We start from the raw sequence: 16,219 nt of genomic DNA, 5'->3' as shown, positions 1-16,219 counted from the left end.
TAAAATTTTCAATATCTCTCGAAACACTATCTGTTATAAAAGTAATTAACAAAATTGATTATTTCTTTTTCACAATATTAAGTAATTTCATTCTTTTTTTAGTGTACTTACAGATGAATTATACAATTTATCAAAATTAATTACATCAGGTGCGTTCGCAATCCTTTTGATTAATTGATAATTAAAGTAAAAAGTTAAATAAGTAATTTTTGAAATGAAGTCTTTTTATTGAGATTTCGTGTGCTTTATAATTATTTGGTATATACATGTTTTTATTTTCTTTATATTTGGTAATTTTTTGTAATCAAATTGAAGTTAATTAATTTAAATAGTAAATATTTGTTAAAAGAAATAACATAATTAATAAAATTTTAAGTTTTTGTTATTAAAGAAAATTGATACAAAATAATTAAATTGTATGATGCTTAAGAGTATCTAATTTAGAATAAAGTTGAGTCAAATCAATGGTTTGTAATGTAGCACTTTTCCCTTCAACAAGTGACAATTAAAACCGTTTTTAAAAAATAATCCATGTACATACTACATTATTAAAATTACTAAGATTACATAGATTTAGGATGAGAAATATATGCAATTATTGAAATAAAACAAAAAGAAAATATAGGTAAAAATTTTCTTCTACGGAAATAAGTTTCTAGCAAAGAAGCCCACGGACAAACGGACAGAATGAAACTAATAAGCACTTTTTTTCAAAATTCCTTTCGGAAAATTGCTTAAAAAATGCTAATGTATATGTATTACTAATGTAAATAAGATAAAATTAGTTGATATTTGATTGGATTTTGCAATAAGATTACATTTTCAATATAGTTCAATAGTCTAAAATTTTCAAACAGGATGAAACTATTTATTTTTAAATCATACATTAAGTGTAATATTCAAATTTACAAAGAGTGAAGTCGAGTTATGTTAGCGGATTTACTTAAGTACTTTTATATGGGTATAAAAGAAAATCGAAATTTTTATAAGATGACAAAAATCGGAAAAAAAGATTAAAGCGAGAAAAAATAGAGTTGACCTAGTCAACTCTTTGATACTCGTACGAATTTGTTATCCTATGTGCGAATAAAGATGCCATAACTGACTATGGGACAGACTATGATTTTAAGCTGCCGTATTACCATATTAACATATGCAAAATTTCTACTATAAGTTGTATGGCAGGTATCAGAAGGATCCAAGTAATTTCATCGACTTTTACGAGACATATTGGCCCTACTAATATATTCGTTTGTGTGAAATATCAATACCATAGCTTTTATAGTTTCTGAGATATAGCCAAATAAATTTTGAAGTTGTATGGCAGCTACCCGAACCGCTACCCGGATCATGTCCAATATAAATAAGGTTCTGGCACTTACTACAATAAATCATTTGTGAAAATTTGGTGAACTTAGCTCAATTAGTTTTTGAGTTATCGCTGGGACGGACGGACGAACAGACAAAGCTAAATCAACTCAGAATCTTAAGCTGATCAAAAACATACACTTGAGTCTATATCTAAGACAGATATTTCTTAGCGTTACAAACGGTAAGTCAAATTTAGTTTACTCTTCGAACATACGTTCGTACGGGTATAATCATATTAGATTTTTAGATTTGAAACTGTACAATATGATGAAATGAAATGGAATAGGGTTAAGTAAATTTTATGCTATGTGCCACCACTGAATTGTTATTTAAAAGCAACGTACATATAGTTACTTAACATTTTTGTCCTTGATTTGCATATCTGCAAAATAAATACCTATATCAACGTTATAAGATTTTACCTTTTAAAGTACTCCGAAATAAGATGATTGTTTACAAATTGTCCAAATTTTTATTATAAAACATAATTTTGATAAGCTGACACTTTGTTGAAACTTGTTTCTTGATATTTTTTTAATACTTCAAAATTTTTATTTTTCAATGAAATAGAAATCGGATTTCTACAACTTTTTTAATTAAAATTTTCCTTTATTTTTCAATTTTCACATATTTTAATTTAATTGAAATGATTAGAAAAAAAATTTTATTAAATATAATTTTAATTTTAACACTTGATTTTTGTGTTTTATTATTTTTTTTTATTTTATTTTTTATATAGAGACAAAAATTATTTGCTTCGCTTTTACATCTGTTTACTCCGAATTCAACAAGAAAACTAAGAGATTTTTTATCGGTTAACGTTATTTTATTATAATATTTTGTTCACCAGTATTCACCTTCACCCTTAAAAATATATAAATACAAAAATATAAAAATTTTTAAATAACACAGAAATACTAACACACATTCAAATGGAAGTTTTGAATGAATATTTTACTCGCAACAGGAGGTTTGTTTTCATAAAAATTTTTCACATTTTGGGTGAAATGCCGTTATTGTTTTCAAAGTTTTTATAATAAAAAAGCTGACAGAATAAAATAAATAAAATTCCATTGGAAATTCGTTTTCCAAAAGTTAAATGGAAAAGTGTTGAGTTTTTTTGTGAAGAATGTTGAGCAACATTTTGTTGAAAATTTACTGTTGTCTATAATTGTAAAGTGTTTTTAAATGTAGAATAGTAGGTAAATGTTTCCATGAAATGTAAATATGCAAAATATTTCGTTCATATACAATTTTGAAAATTGATAAATTTTTTGGTTTGTTTAAAATATAACACTTATAAAAAGGTTTCAATTAAATTTAAAATACGAGTAGATCAAACAAGTGCTGATTCAAAAACATTTTATGAAACAATGACCTTAAAAATGTGGCGGGTAACGTTTATTATTTTTTTTTTTTTGAATTCTTGTAATTTATTCGATTTTAGCTATATACATTAGAAAGATTTACTGGTGTATGGATATGGTAGTTGCATTGCAATAAATATACATTTTGCCAATTAAAATGTTGCTATTGAATTTTCGATTTTTGTTATATCTAATTAACTATCTAGACTGATACTTACGAGTATTAAAGAAAAAATAGTTTCCAGAATTTATTGTAAAATTCATAATTTTGGACTAAAACATTAAACAGCTAACAGAAATAGCATATAAATAAATGAAAGTTTTAAAAATTTATACATATGAAAATCAATTAAAAGTTAAAGATTTTTTGATTGCCAAAATGCAATGATACAGTATTAATACATAATTCAACTACTAATAATTATGAATTGTTGAACTATGAAAATGTGGAATACAAAATTAAATAATTGACATTTAATGAAGCAAATCTTAAAATTAAATAAATAAGAATTTCCTCCAGAATCTATATTTAACCGTAAGAATGTATATTTCTCTTCTTACTATTTTAGGATTTTCGCAATGAACATTGGCTATATTCAAATAATTTCAGCTACAATTAAGCGATTCATACTCAAATGCAGATTTAACATTAATTTGTCGTATATTCAAAAATTTCAATTGTATTTCTAAATTAATTAAATTTTGTCAACCGGACTGCACACTATTTTACCCTCAAGATTTCAAAAAATAATTAATATATTTTTTTTTTGAAAAAAAATATTATTTAGTAAAAATTTTTTTAAGTTTCTGTTTTTCATTGATATTTTTAGTTCACCTTTGAAAATTGGCATAGTATTGCGTGATTTACGAAATTTTATTATATGTCATGTATTTTAAAAATATTACTCCTACTTATACATTAATATGAAGAAAGGAAAAATGAGAGAAGAAAAATAATATATTTTAATTAAATCTTTAAAAATGCATAAACTAAAACTTTAAATTACCTTATTTTCCTGTCACGACACAAATATGTATATAGTTTCATTTTCTTATATTATGCAGTTTACACTAACAATATATGCATGCACACCACATTAAATCTTAATAGTTAATAAAAAAGTGTTGCATGATGCGTTATAAAATAATTAGCTAGGAATTATACAGGGTGTGTCATTTTGAGCTAACCTATTTTTTCAACTAAACTTCGATGAATTTGAAATAACCTATCAATGAAATTTTAATGTGTAAGGAAATTTGTTATATAAAGCTTATGTTGCGTCTACATAAGCTTTAGAACTAAAATGTTTATTTGAATGCACAAATCATGGCATGAATTGTTGCTTTCTAATGTGATTTAAACTCTCAAAGTTTGAATCTTTCTTCTCCCTATTATATTACTAATATATTGCATGGGTGGGCTATTTTCGTAGGTTTTTTGATTCCCGATCGTACTCTTTCTTTCGTTCGTATTTGCGTTTGTAATTGTGTGGGTTGCTTTCGTACACCTAGTTTCATTTCAACACTTATTTCCTTCCTCATAAGAGTAGCGTTCGAAATATGGAACGACAGATCTCAAACCTATATTGGAATATATACATAGGTGCTGTATATATTTTGTAACTGTAACTGTATCAGAATATAAACATATTTCCTTGCACGTCCTCGTTTTATTTGTAAACTTTACAATGGCTGATTCAATTGGCAATATTAATTTTGGTATAAATGGTTTTCATCTCTCTTTTAATTTGTAACGGTTTTCAACTTTTTTGCTTTCAGAGCACTTTTCACACATTTTAATGAATTCTTCAACTTCAGTTTAGTTACACTAAGCTTAAGACTCAACTAAATTACATTAAGTATGTAAGTGTAGATTAATAAAATTTTTAAATATACTGCAATTATTAAACAATTCAATTTTGTTTGACCGTTATGATTTTAAAGCTGGGGTACAATTGGATTTAAAACCGAGATAAACGATCTGGCTAAAATGAATTATACTGTATATAAATTTTACTATCATGTGTGTGCTGTAATTTAATATCAAAATAATACAGATCTCTAAATACGTACATAGGTATGCATGCAACAAAATTAAGAATAATAAGAATGGGAAGCTTCTATTTTACTACTTCTATACTTTTATACGTAGACATATTTTTATAAAAATAGCATATAATCTATATATATACGAGTATACAAACATCGTTCATATGTACGTGTATTATCGGATTAAAGGAGAAAATTCTTTGTATATGAATAAATGTAAAGTTTGAAAGTGTATAGTTTTGATTTTTATGGTAAAGTTATTTATAACAATATATTCGAAACACTCCTTTTTATATCTGACTTTTAAAATCGTATACAGTTTAGTTGTGTTATATTTCAACAATGCTCTATTTAACAACAAAGAATAAATTGAAATATGTGAGTTTTACGTGTTGTTAAGTAGCCGTGTTGTTTGCAATAAAATTTTATTCGCTCTTTTAAATTTAGAATTTTAAACTAAAGGCATTATTGAGGCAAAAAATTTTTTTTATATAGTTATGTGGGTTTAGAATAACTTATAATATGGGAAATGGCATTTGAAGAGTAAAAAGCTGTTTAAAATTTTTAAATTTGTATAGATAAAAATGATTGTTTGTCTTTTACATTTGCGTTTTAAATATTTTAATAAAAATTTTAAAATAAAATATTTAAATAATCTTAGTTTTTGTTTTAGTTTTCGAAAACAAATAGCTAGATTTGCTCTTTAATATATTTCTGAAAAATTTATGGGAAAAGTTCACTTATTAGTTTTACATTCTGTGTTTCTGCTTCTCTTTTTCAAAACTGTACAACCTTCAAAAAAGAAATGTAAAATTTTATAGAAAATTTTTAAACATTTAGTTTTCTAGTACAAAATTTTCATTCATCTATTCTCCTATTAAGTTATAAAGTCTCTACTGAAGAGGTTTCGAGTTTATTGCATATAACCTATATAAGCAATTTGTAAATTTCACAAAATCTCATGTTGTTAACTAATAACTGACCGCAAAGTATATTGAATAAGATTAGAAAAAAAATTAGTGTAGACGATCTTTTTATAAATTGCTGATTTCCTGCCAAATGAATTCGTCAGTTTTAGTATCAAAAAGTACTTAAGTGATAAATTTTAAGAAATTCCGTCGACTAATTCCTTAGACATTTAAAAAATGCAAAATCAGCCCCTAATTCAGTTTCCAAAATCTGATACTCTCAAAAAAATTACAGATGCATCGCTTTAGGAGCTACTATTTAAATATTAAATAGCAAAGAAATTCATTGATCATTTTTCTTTGCACTCGCAAAATTTTTTTTAAGTAGTAAAAGTCTAGTTCTTGTTATACGTTCAGTATATGTTGTCCGACGAAGTTTATGTTAAAAATTTCAAATTAATCTGTTGAACATTTTCTTTAAAATTTATGAAAATATAAAATCGGCCGAGTGAAAATGCCGAGTACTTAAAGCTTGACTTATTTCAAATTTGATTAGTACACTCGTGCCCATATAAACCGACAGATGACATCTTTCTAAAATTGATTTAAGTTTCGCTATACCATGAAGAAATACGTTTGCAGAGAAAACTCTACACGCGAAATTTGATGTCTTCAAAAAACCTTCATTTTTTTATACAATGCGGTCTGTAATAAGAGCCTTACAAAAAATTTGTAATCTAATTGAATTTTCATAATATTAACACAATTTTTCTTTAAGATCTCCCTAAATGTATGCAATATAAAATTTTAACAAAATTGTTTTAATAGAATGTCATCTTAATAATTTACTCGTGTATGGTCATATGAATATAAGCTCATAATTTTAGTTGTTGAAGAAAAATGGCATCATTTTAAAATTAAAATGAGTGTGTTCGAAAATGTTTTACATATACATATGTATATACAGAAACCTGTCAAAGGTAACATGACTCAATTTATTTTTACTAATTAAACCATTTTGTATTTAACAAAAAATGAAAGAGTTAATTAATTTTTTGTTTACATTTTTTATAAATTAAATTTTTAAAATGTTCATTTTATCTTAATATTTTTCCTATTAATACACAAATTCCTGTTATACCCACACAAACTATATGGTAAATAAATAATATGTAAAATTTATAAAACCAAATATTTCGAAAATTGGTGGCGTGCAAAATCAAAAAAAAAAAAATTATACTTTAACAAAATCAATCTCAGTAATAAAAATAAAAAAAAAATTATGCTTGAATGATTTTTAGGTTCAGAAAGCACAAGAATTGAAATAAAAAATTAACAAGTTTTCCTTAAAAAAAGTAAATGACATATACACATATACATACATACGAGTTCGAATATATTCTATCACTTTTTTCGAGGTTAAATGAACATTCAAAATGTAGTTTGTGGAATTTTTTATATACGTATATACATATTTACATATACTATTTGTTTATTTTGTTTACTTCTTCGTATACATTCTTATTTACTTTCGTAGTTCAAAAGAAGAAAATCGGAAAAAATTTAAAGGATAAAGAATTTAAGTTATAAAAGAGGAAGAGGAAAAAAATGGCAACACGGAAGTGAAAATTTTTTTTTCCCTGAGTGTTTTTCATATTTGAAATAAATAAAATAATATTTATTGAAGTTTCAAGGTTTTTTCATGTGTATGTGTGTTGATTTTTAAGTAAATAAATAAAGTAACTCAATTTTTTTTTATTGAAAACTAAATTTAATGTCAAGGACAATTAATTTGAAGTTCATATTTGGTGTTTGAAATACAAATTTTTTTTTATTTGTTTATTTTTTTAATGAAATTTTCTGTTCAAAATTGAATTTTCAATTTTTTTTTGGAATAAATGACGTTTTGGGTTTCATTAAAATTTTTCGATTGAAATTATTTGTTAAATTTCTTCGTTGAATGGTGATTGATTCACAATATTGAAATTATAATGATTGATTTCTTCTAAAACCCTTTAGAAATAAAAGTAACAAAATAATTGGTTCACATGAAATGCTAAAGAAGAATAAATTGTTTTTAAATTAGCATAAAATAATTACAGGGTTAATTATTTTATCGTAATAAATTATTTTAAAGTTTAAATCTTTCGACTTGGCTTTCGAACAGTGTAATTAACACATTTTTCTCATTTGGAATCTATAAGCATTATAAGAAACAAACTGTCTGTGATGAAAAAATTTGTGTTAAAATTTAGTGTGCCCAATCATGTAAAAACGAAATGGTACAATAGAGAACCAAATGCAATGCCATATTTAACTTTTATGGATGTTTGGAATTTGCTGCCGGGTCAAAAAGGTTAAAGTTCTTTATAAGTTGAACATGCATTATGCCCTACTGGTGTATGTGTACCTTACGGTAGCCGCGTCGACCTAACCTAACATAACCTATGGCTGAAAAATGGTAACCTACATAATTCAAATAGATAGTAAGTAAGCTTTAAAAAACTTTAATTATAGCCTATGAAACTATTAAGGCACTGTACTGTGGACGCAACAATTTTTCTCGTTTTTTTAATTTGCTTTGAATGTGTAAAATGTGTACAATTTCAAGGTCGATATTAAATATTTGATAGAACTTTTTATGGGAGCAATAATTTGAGAGATTTTTGATTCTGCTATTTTTTTGGAGTTTGTGTCACAGTCACAAACTTCTCTTGTATATTTTAAATGTGACTATACTACTCTGACTGTACGCTTCTTTACATGATATTTTCAAGAATAAGAATTCAAGGCTTCTTTTTACCTGTTTTTATCCACTGATTCTCGTTACGTTTTGCGCTTAGCCAGAAAAAATTTGCACTTTTATTTTCAGACTATTGATTCTGCTACTTCTTGTATTCTATCACTTGTTAATGATCAATTATATTTAGTAGTCTGTTTAATATCGTAGTGTAAAGAAAATTTTATTCACTTTTAAAATATTTTTGAATGTTTTTATGATTTTTGTACCATGTTGTTTTAGAAATTCGTTTTCTTTTTTATTCCTAACAAACTTGTTATATTTGACAAAGTTTCAAATAATTCTTTTGTTGAAGAATTTTCAATTATCACTTGAGCGCGTTCTCAAATCTTACTAAAATTAAATAAAAAATCAAATTTTATTTGCGGGACTTCAAAAAAAATTTTTATTTTCAATAAAATTTTTTATTTTTAGAATAAAATAATTTGAAAACTGATAAGATAAACCGATTGACCAAAAAAAGTATGTATTCTTCATTTAATTAGCAATTAAATTTTGTCGCAAGCAAAAAGCAAGCAAGCAGGTATGTGATTTAATGTAATTACTATCATTCTAATATGTTTTTCAATTTATATAGATAAGATGATAATTTTTGTAGCCCTTATCCGGTTAATTAGTTGAGTAATATTTTGTTATCTTCAAAAATATTTAAAATCAAAAATTATGATTCAAAATAAATTTTTAAAAAAGACATTTATATTGAATTTATTATTAGTATGAAAAATTGTGGGTTCTATAATCAGACCTTTAGCAGCCAATGTGTTTGTATATATGTGTTTGTATTTTGATTAAATCTTTTGAAAGTTGGTGCAATTTAATATGCATTACCAAGTTGCCTTATATTATTCGTAAAACTGAAGATTTCTGCGCTTTATTGGACGTAAAAATTTCGTAAAATGAAAAATTGGATAACTGAAATTAACAAATGTGCTAGCAGAATACACGGTTCGAAATTTTTCTACTTTGAAATTTTGACAAAAGAATAATTTTTAGAACTTATAAATTACACCTAGCACAATCTGTGCAAAATTGAGATTTCAAACAGATTTTGATAATTTAAAAGTAAATTGACGCATTCAATACTCTAATTTGACCGCATTCTAGACAATTTCAATTTATAATTTACTTAAATAATTTGTCTAATTGGATTATTATTATTAATTTTGAAGTTTAATGTACAACGAGTGAATAATGCGCGATTTCATGATATTTTATTGTGTCAAATATGTCAATTTTAATTAATAATTTTATAAAATTTCTGACAAAACAGTCTAGTAAAATCTTGCAGAAATGCAGAAAAACTAATGACTTCTTTAAAATAATTTGGTTTTCATATAAAATTTTTTTGCGACCGTTTAAAAAACTAACAGAAAATTTTATTCTTGGGCAGAATTTTAAGCTAATAAATGATTCATATTTTTCCATTACAATTTTATCATTAAAAATTAATCTTAAAATTTTATCATTTTAAATTTTTACTTTCTTTTATTTAACATTTTTAGTCAATTTCAAACACAGCATCTTAATCTTTATTTTAATGACGTTCTCGTATCACACTCAACTAATTTGAATTTCATGAGATTCTTATTACATAAATTTTTATATTATATTTTTATAATGAATTTTTAAAATAAAAAGCCATGAGATATTTATCCTTCATAAAACCACAGTTATGGCGATTATTTTATATGTATATTTTATATCTGTCGACTGTCACCCTTATTTACTTCATCATTAATTCCGTCGCAACGTTTTTGTTTTATTTCATCTCGAAAGTCATAAAATTTACAAAATAAAAAGGAAAAAATTTCCCTCTAGTGTTTACAGTTATTGTTTTTCTATCTCATTATGTTTTTATGAGAAATGAAATTGTAAAAGAAACTGAAAAATTATGAAAAATAACTAGAAAAAAAATGAGAATTTGAAGAGTTGATCATCTGAATTCTAGGGTATCTTGCACGAAAGAATAATTATGGGAATTTTTTTGAATTATAGTGACAACAATATTAATTTCATATAGCCTCAGTTTAACTTAAGTACAGAAATCGTATTTAAAATAATTGATATATGTATGTATATAAAAAAGCGCTACAATAAATTTCAAGTAACGGGAGCTAGAATGTGGTATATCTATGTTTAATCACGTCGTGGCAGTAATACAAAATATGCAAATTTAAAGTATAACAGAAAATCTAGCCAGCAGTAAACAGAAGGTAAGAAAAAGTAATTATAAAAAAAAATTTGGAAGCATGTATGTCACAACTGGCATAGTTAGAAACTCCGTTATTGAACTTATTTTGAAAAAATTCTGTGCATCATTGAGCTTGTTTACAGCTTTGTATACCCAGAATTTTTAGTGATATCAAGATTAAATGTTGAATTCTAAAATTTTTTTTTTTTGAAAACTTCATGAAATAAATTTAAATTCTTCTTTAAATTTTTCGACGGGATTGGCCGTAAAACCGGCAAACTGGTAGATATATAGCGTAATACTAATATAATTTAGAATTCAGCAGTGACACTATTATTTTCAGAATTACAAACACAGCTTTAAAAAAACCTTTATAATACCCTTTAAAAAAAATTTATAATACCCTTTTAAAAAAACTTTTTGTACGAGTATCAAAACAAAGAAAGAAATGAGATTTCCGATAGACAGAGGCAGATGATAAAATTATATATAAAGAAATCATTGTCTATCTGCTCTTTAGAGTAGAAAATAAAAAGAAAAACAAAAGAATAATAACATTTTTACGCGAGGTTAACTAATAATAGAGTGAAGGGAAAATTTAAAATTAAATTGCAAAAAGTAAGTGATTTTAACAATGGTCCTTTTTTTCATAAGTTTATTAAATTTATTTAATAATCTTTAATGGGTCAGTAAGTTTACATACATACATAAAAATTGAAATAATATTGAAGTATAGATTTTATGATGACAAAGTTTAAACTCAATAATGATTTTGAGGTTTTGGCAAGGGTTTGGGTTGTCAAGTCAATAAATTTTAATCTTATGTTATTTTTTATGAAGTTCAAATTATAGACTGTTCAAAATTAAATTTAAGGCTTTAAGTCAATTATGTTGCTTGAATTATTTTAATTATTAATGAATTTTATTACCTTTTCCAGTTTAACATAAATTACCTTTTCCTTCTTCACATAAATTGTATTAAATAATTATAATCAAAATTAGGTCTTTTACCATCTCTGTTAGCTATCACTGTCTCGTTTAGTTTTAAATATTATTTCACCGGTAAATGGCACAATTTTAATTTACCGAAGAAACTTTTTATGTTGATCGAACAAAAATGTAAGTTTTGTTAAAGGATGACAGATAATTTTTTTTTCATATTGTTGAATATTCTGTAGAGTCACATTGTCTAGGTTTTAAATTTGTGAGGAGTGGCACTTTCAACAGATTTCCTTTATTTTTAGTTCATGTAAAATATATAGACGGTATAAGAATATTTTTCGGTCACTATTATTATAATATTTTGAATAAAAATTTAATGCAGTTATTGTGAACTGAATTAATAATCAATTTCTGATGTGGAAAATATTAATTATGCAATTCATACTTGCAGGATTTGCAAATATGCATAATATTATAATATTTCACTTTTCTGATGTCCTCCTATTTGTATCTACATGATTAAAATTCTGAATTTTACTAGATAGACAAATTATTGAATATGCCCAGATCTACTTGTGTTTTAGTGTTATTACTCGTATTTAAAATTCTGAATTAATAATGGAAATTTTCAGTTACATAATAAGAAAAAAATAAAAAAATTCTTCGAAAAATTTTGATCTATTGATTGATTCATAAATTTTTGTATCTGTGAAATCATTTGCATATTATTGAAAACAAGTAGTTTTTTTATTTCAGTTGCTCTTCATTAAAAATTCTGGTCAGAATGCATTTCTATGTTTTTCAAATTTTGTTTTTTTTTTTTTGTATTGTTATTGCTGTCATATTCAACATTGTGTTCATTGTAATTAATTAAACTATAAAGTGAGATTTTTGGCCACACAACAATGTTATATGTTTAGTTATTTGTTAGTTATTTGACATCGTATCCATATGCGAGTTTTGTTTTGTACATGAAATTTGTGTAAAATATTTGAGATGCTTGCACTATTATAAATTCATAAATTTATAAAAATTTAACATATTTGAATTATATTTTCATAATTCATCATTAGATTGATTCCAGTTTGACGTTCATTTTTTGTAATTTTTAAGAAACAAGAAAAAATTTGAGCGCTTCATGAAATTTTCCGCTAATAAATAACTATTTGCTCAATCAAAATGAATATTGATAGCATTTAAAAATTTATTTAAAAAATAATTTGGATTTGTAAAATAATTGGGACTTATACACTTTTAATGTACCATCAGAATTTCTTACTTCACTGTAACTTGATACATACTTACATCGGTAATACTCATATAACAATAAGCATTCATAATAATCACAAATTGCGCTGAACCGCAGTCTATTGCGATGGATTGGATTTATAGAGTACGGATTCCCATCATGAACTATAAACAGCAGTAAAATTTTAAATATTCTGCACGAATGCCATTTCTTATTTGGATAACTCAAAAGTTTACGTATTTGGATGGATATAAAAATTGCCTAATTCAAGGCACAATCGGACAGTGTCTGGAAGATTAAGTAAATTAAATAATAATCAAAATGAATTATTTAATTACGGAATTTACAAGAAAAACTGTTAGTACTCATTATGATGAAAGTATAGATTAAAGAATACTTGAAAATTTTTTTACACATGCAGCCCTAGAAATTCATAAATACACAAATTTTATTTTGAAGGATGACGGGAAAGAAATAATTTATGATAATTTTATTTTGAAAATTTTATAAAATTTAATCACGTTTTTATTAAACTAACACAAATAAGACATGCAATAATTTATTTGATCATTGTCATTAACACTATCATTGATTTTATGAATTTATTTTCATTCATGATTTTGAATTTTTAAACCTTTGCAAAAAAATTTTAAAATTCATCTAGAAATTTTGTTAGAATTCCAAATTTAAAAAAACTCTTGACAAAAATTTAATTTTACAAAAATATCAACTTTAAATATAATATTATTATTTTAATAAAAAGGTGTTGTCCCTTCTAAGCAGCATCTATTTTATTGCCTTTTACAATTTTATAAAACCAATGACAATGTACCTATGTATAAGAAAAATGAAAGGTGAACCAAGCAATAAAAACTTATTTGATATTCAAATCACATTGACTTACCGTTAGTATAGACCTTCTTACACACACATACACATACATGTTTGTATTTTACAATGTCCTTTTTTTTTTTACTAGAATTCCTTTTTATGTCTACATAATTCTTACTTTTTCAAATTTTCGTTATTCTTTTATCTTTTCTAGAGGAAGTTGTGTATAGCTATCCTTTTTTCTAAAGCTCAAAATTAATATTTTATTTTCAATTTTATTGAAAGTAAAATATTTTCTAGCTTTACCTAGTAATATATTTTCATTTGTGTTCCTTAAAATGGAAAATAATATTTGAAAGGAATTCTTAAAATAAAAATCAATAGTCTGTCAAGCAACTTTAATAAGAGTAGAAAGGTTTTCGGCAATAAGATATTATTATGTAGGTATGTAGGTATGTTGATATAAAATGTCACAATAACAATTTGAAATTAAAGAAAATTACCTTGGTATTGTGAAAATCAAACTTTCTGTTTGTACATACATACATGCACATATAGAAAAAATTTTAGTATTTTCATAGGACGACATGGTAAATTTGTCGTTACTTTAAAAAATCGTCACTCTGAACTTGGTTCCGAATAAGTTTTTTGTAAAATAAATTTAAAATTTTTTATGGTATTAGATTTTAAAAATTTTTAAAATATTGGATAATCTTGAGGAATTTTATAAAGTTCCACTTGAAATTTTTTATTTATTTCAAATAAGCAAGAATTAGTAGAAAGGTAGTAAGAAAACCTTCATTTATAGACGATTTTATCTCTAATTTTATTAATGTAAAAGACAAATTTTACCTTGTAATTCTCTTTTTCGAATTTGAATCATAAATCGGAATCAATTATTACAAGTATTAAAATTTAGTGTAAAATGGTAACTACTAACGATATCGGCTTGATTTTTAATCATATTCGTGAATCAAAGTGAAAAAACTTTATAAGATCTTTCCAATTATATGAGACACAAATTACTTTTAGCTATTTTTTTTCCTAAGATTTGGAGACATCTTCGGATTTCTGGAGGAAAAAAACCAACAAACAAACATTTTTGAATGATTTGCCGCATAATTTTATATTCGATAACTTTTCACCAGGCAATATTTATCCCGCTACATTTGAAAAAGCTCCTGAACGAATTGAAAGGCACACAGTGATTTTGGGCGATAGTTAATTGTAAGCTGAAAGTCAAATATGTATTCAGTTGAATACTCTTTGTCTACCTTTGTTTAGCTTTTTCTTATATGTCTTTCATAATCTGGTAAAAAGAGGAAAACAGAAGATAAGACATTGAGTAAAAATAAAAATTGTCGTGCGTAATGATTTTTAACATTTAATTGGAAAATGCCATTCTACTCGTAGTGTTATGAAAAAGTTTATACTATACATACATAGATGGCACGTATATTAAAATTATTGGAGGTTTAAAATGTCAAAAGTTGAATTGAAACCATAGGATTAAATCTTTTACAGCTTAATATTACTAAATACTTTCTACTGTCAAATGTCATAAGTTGTAGGCCAAAAAAGAACGAATAAATTACAATTTTTAATTTTTTTTCAATTTCTTCCACCATTCATTTTTAATGGAAAGGTATACCATTTAACCAACATTTAATTGTAACTTATTTTATATTATTTCCGGTGATTCTTCTTGATCTCTCTTTTATCGTACTGCTTCGGTTTTCTTAACAGAAAGGTAGAAAATATAATTTAATTAAAAGATTTTTTTTTTCTTCTAAATTTGAAACATTCCATTTTTGTGGAAAATAACTTTCTTTTCCAATTTCTTCCATTACCGTTTACCCTCATAAAACGTAGGAACTACCCACTAAAATTAAAACAATATTTCAATTTAAATTAAAATTATTTCAAGGTTAAATGAACAAAAATGAAAATTCTTTTGACTTTGAATACAACGAGACATAAGGAAAACAAAAGCAAGTGAAAACGATTTTATTCTACCAAGTGAATTATACCCTACTAATATTTTACCGAACTAGTATAGCAGTTTCATCAAAACTTCCAGGATATATCGAAGTTATAATGGGATACATGACTAGCAAATTACAGGCCTTATTCAAGCAAATTCTATTTAGGCAAATATTCAAAACTCGCCTTTAGCGTTATATGCTTGGAACTTAAACCAGTACATTCATTCCAATAAAGCTTTCAGCGTATGTAAAAGATGTAATTTAATTAGACACAATGTTTCATGTTGACGCCTTAGCCTTTATTAAAGTCTTGGAGTATTTAAAATAATCTGTTTGAGTTTTAACGCAGCATATCGAACCCGTTGTCCGAATTAGTTCGATTATAATAGCAGCCTTCTTGGTTAGCAAATAAGAAAAAATTTCTGAAGGTTTGGTGGCTTTTTTTTTTTTAAGTTATCATGCGGTGGAAGTGACGGACGGGCAAAGAGAAAGACACAGGAACCGATTCGTCTAAATCGACGCTGAG

The 16,219-nt window shown here is 25.1% G+C and overlaps 1 protein-coding gene across 1 annotated transcript in view; it reads right to left on the bottom strand.

The window, feature by feature from the left end:
• The window catches only part of LOC129613050 (uncharacterized), a 93,155-nt gene extending 91,240 nt beyond the window's left edge, over positions 1-1,915 (bottom strand). The window contains exon 1 of the mRNA XM_055526949.1: positions 1,794-1,915. The gene's annotated coding sequence lies outside the window, so the exon portion shown is untranslated. The remainder of the gene's footprint in view (positions 1-1,793) is intronic.
• Positions 1,916-16,219: the final 14,304 nt, after the last annotated feature.

This window comes from Condylostylus longicornis, unplaced genomic scaffold, assembly GCF_029603195.1.
Source record: "Condylostylus longicornis isolate FDR11 unplaced genomic scaffold, ASM2960319v2 ptg000080l, whole genome shotgun sequence".
Taxonomy (NCBI): Eukaryota; Metazoa; Arthropoda; class Insecta; order Diptera; family Dolichopodidae; genus Condylostylus; species Condylostylus longicornis.
The sequence above is the reverse complement of the archived record's forward strand: the minus strand, read 5'-3'. Positions and strand labels throughout refer to the sequence as shown.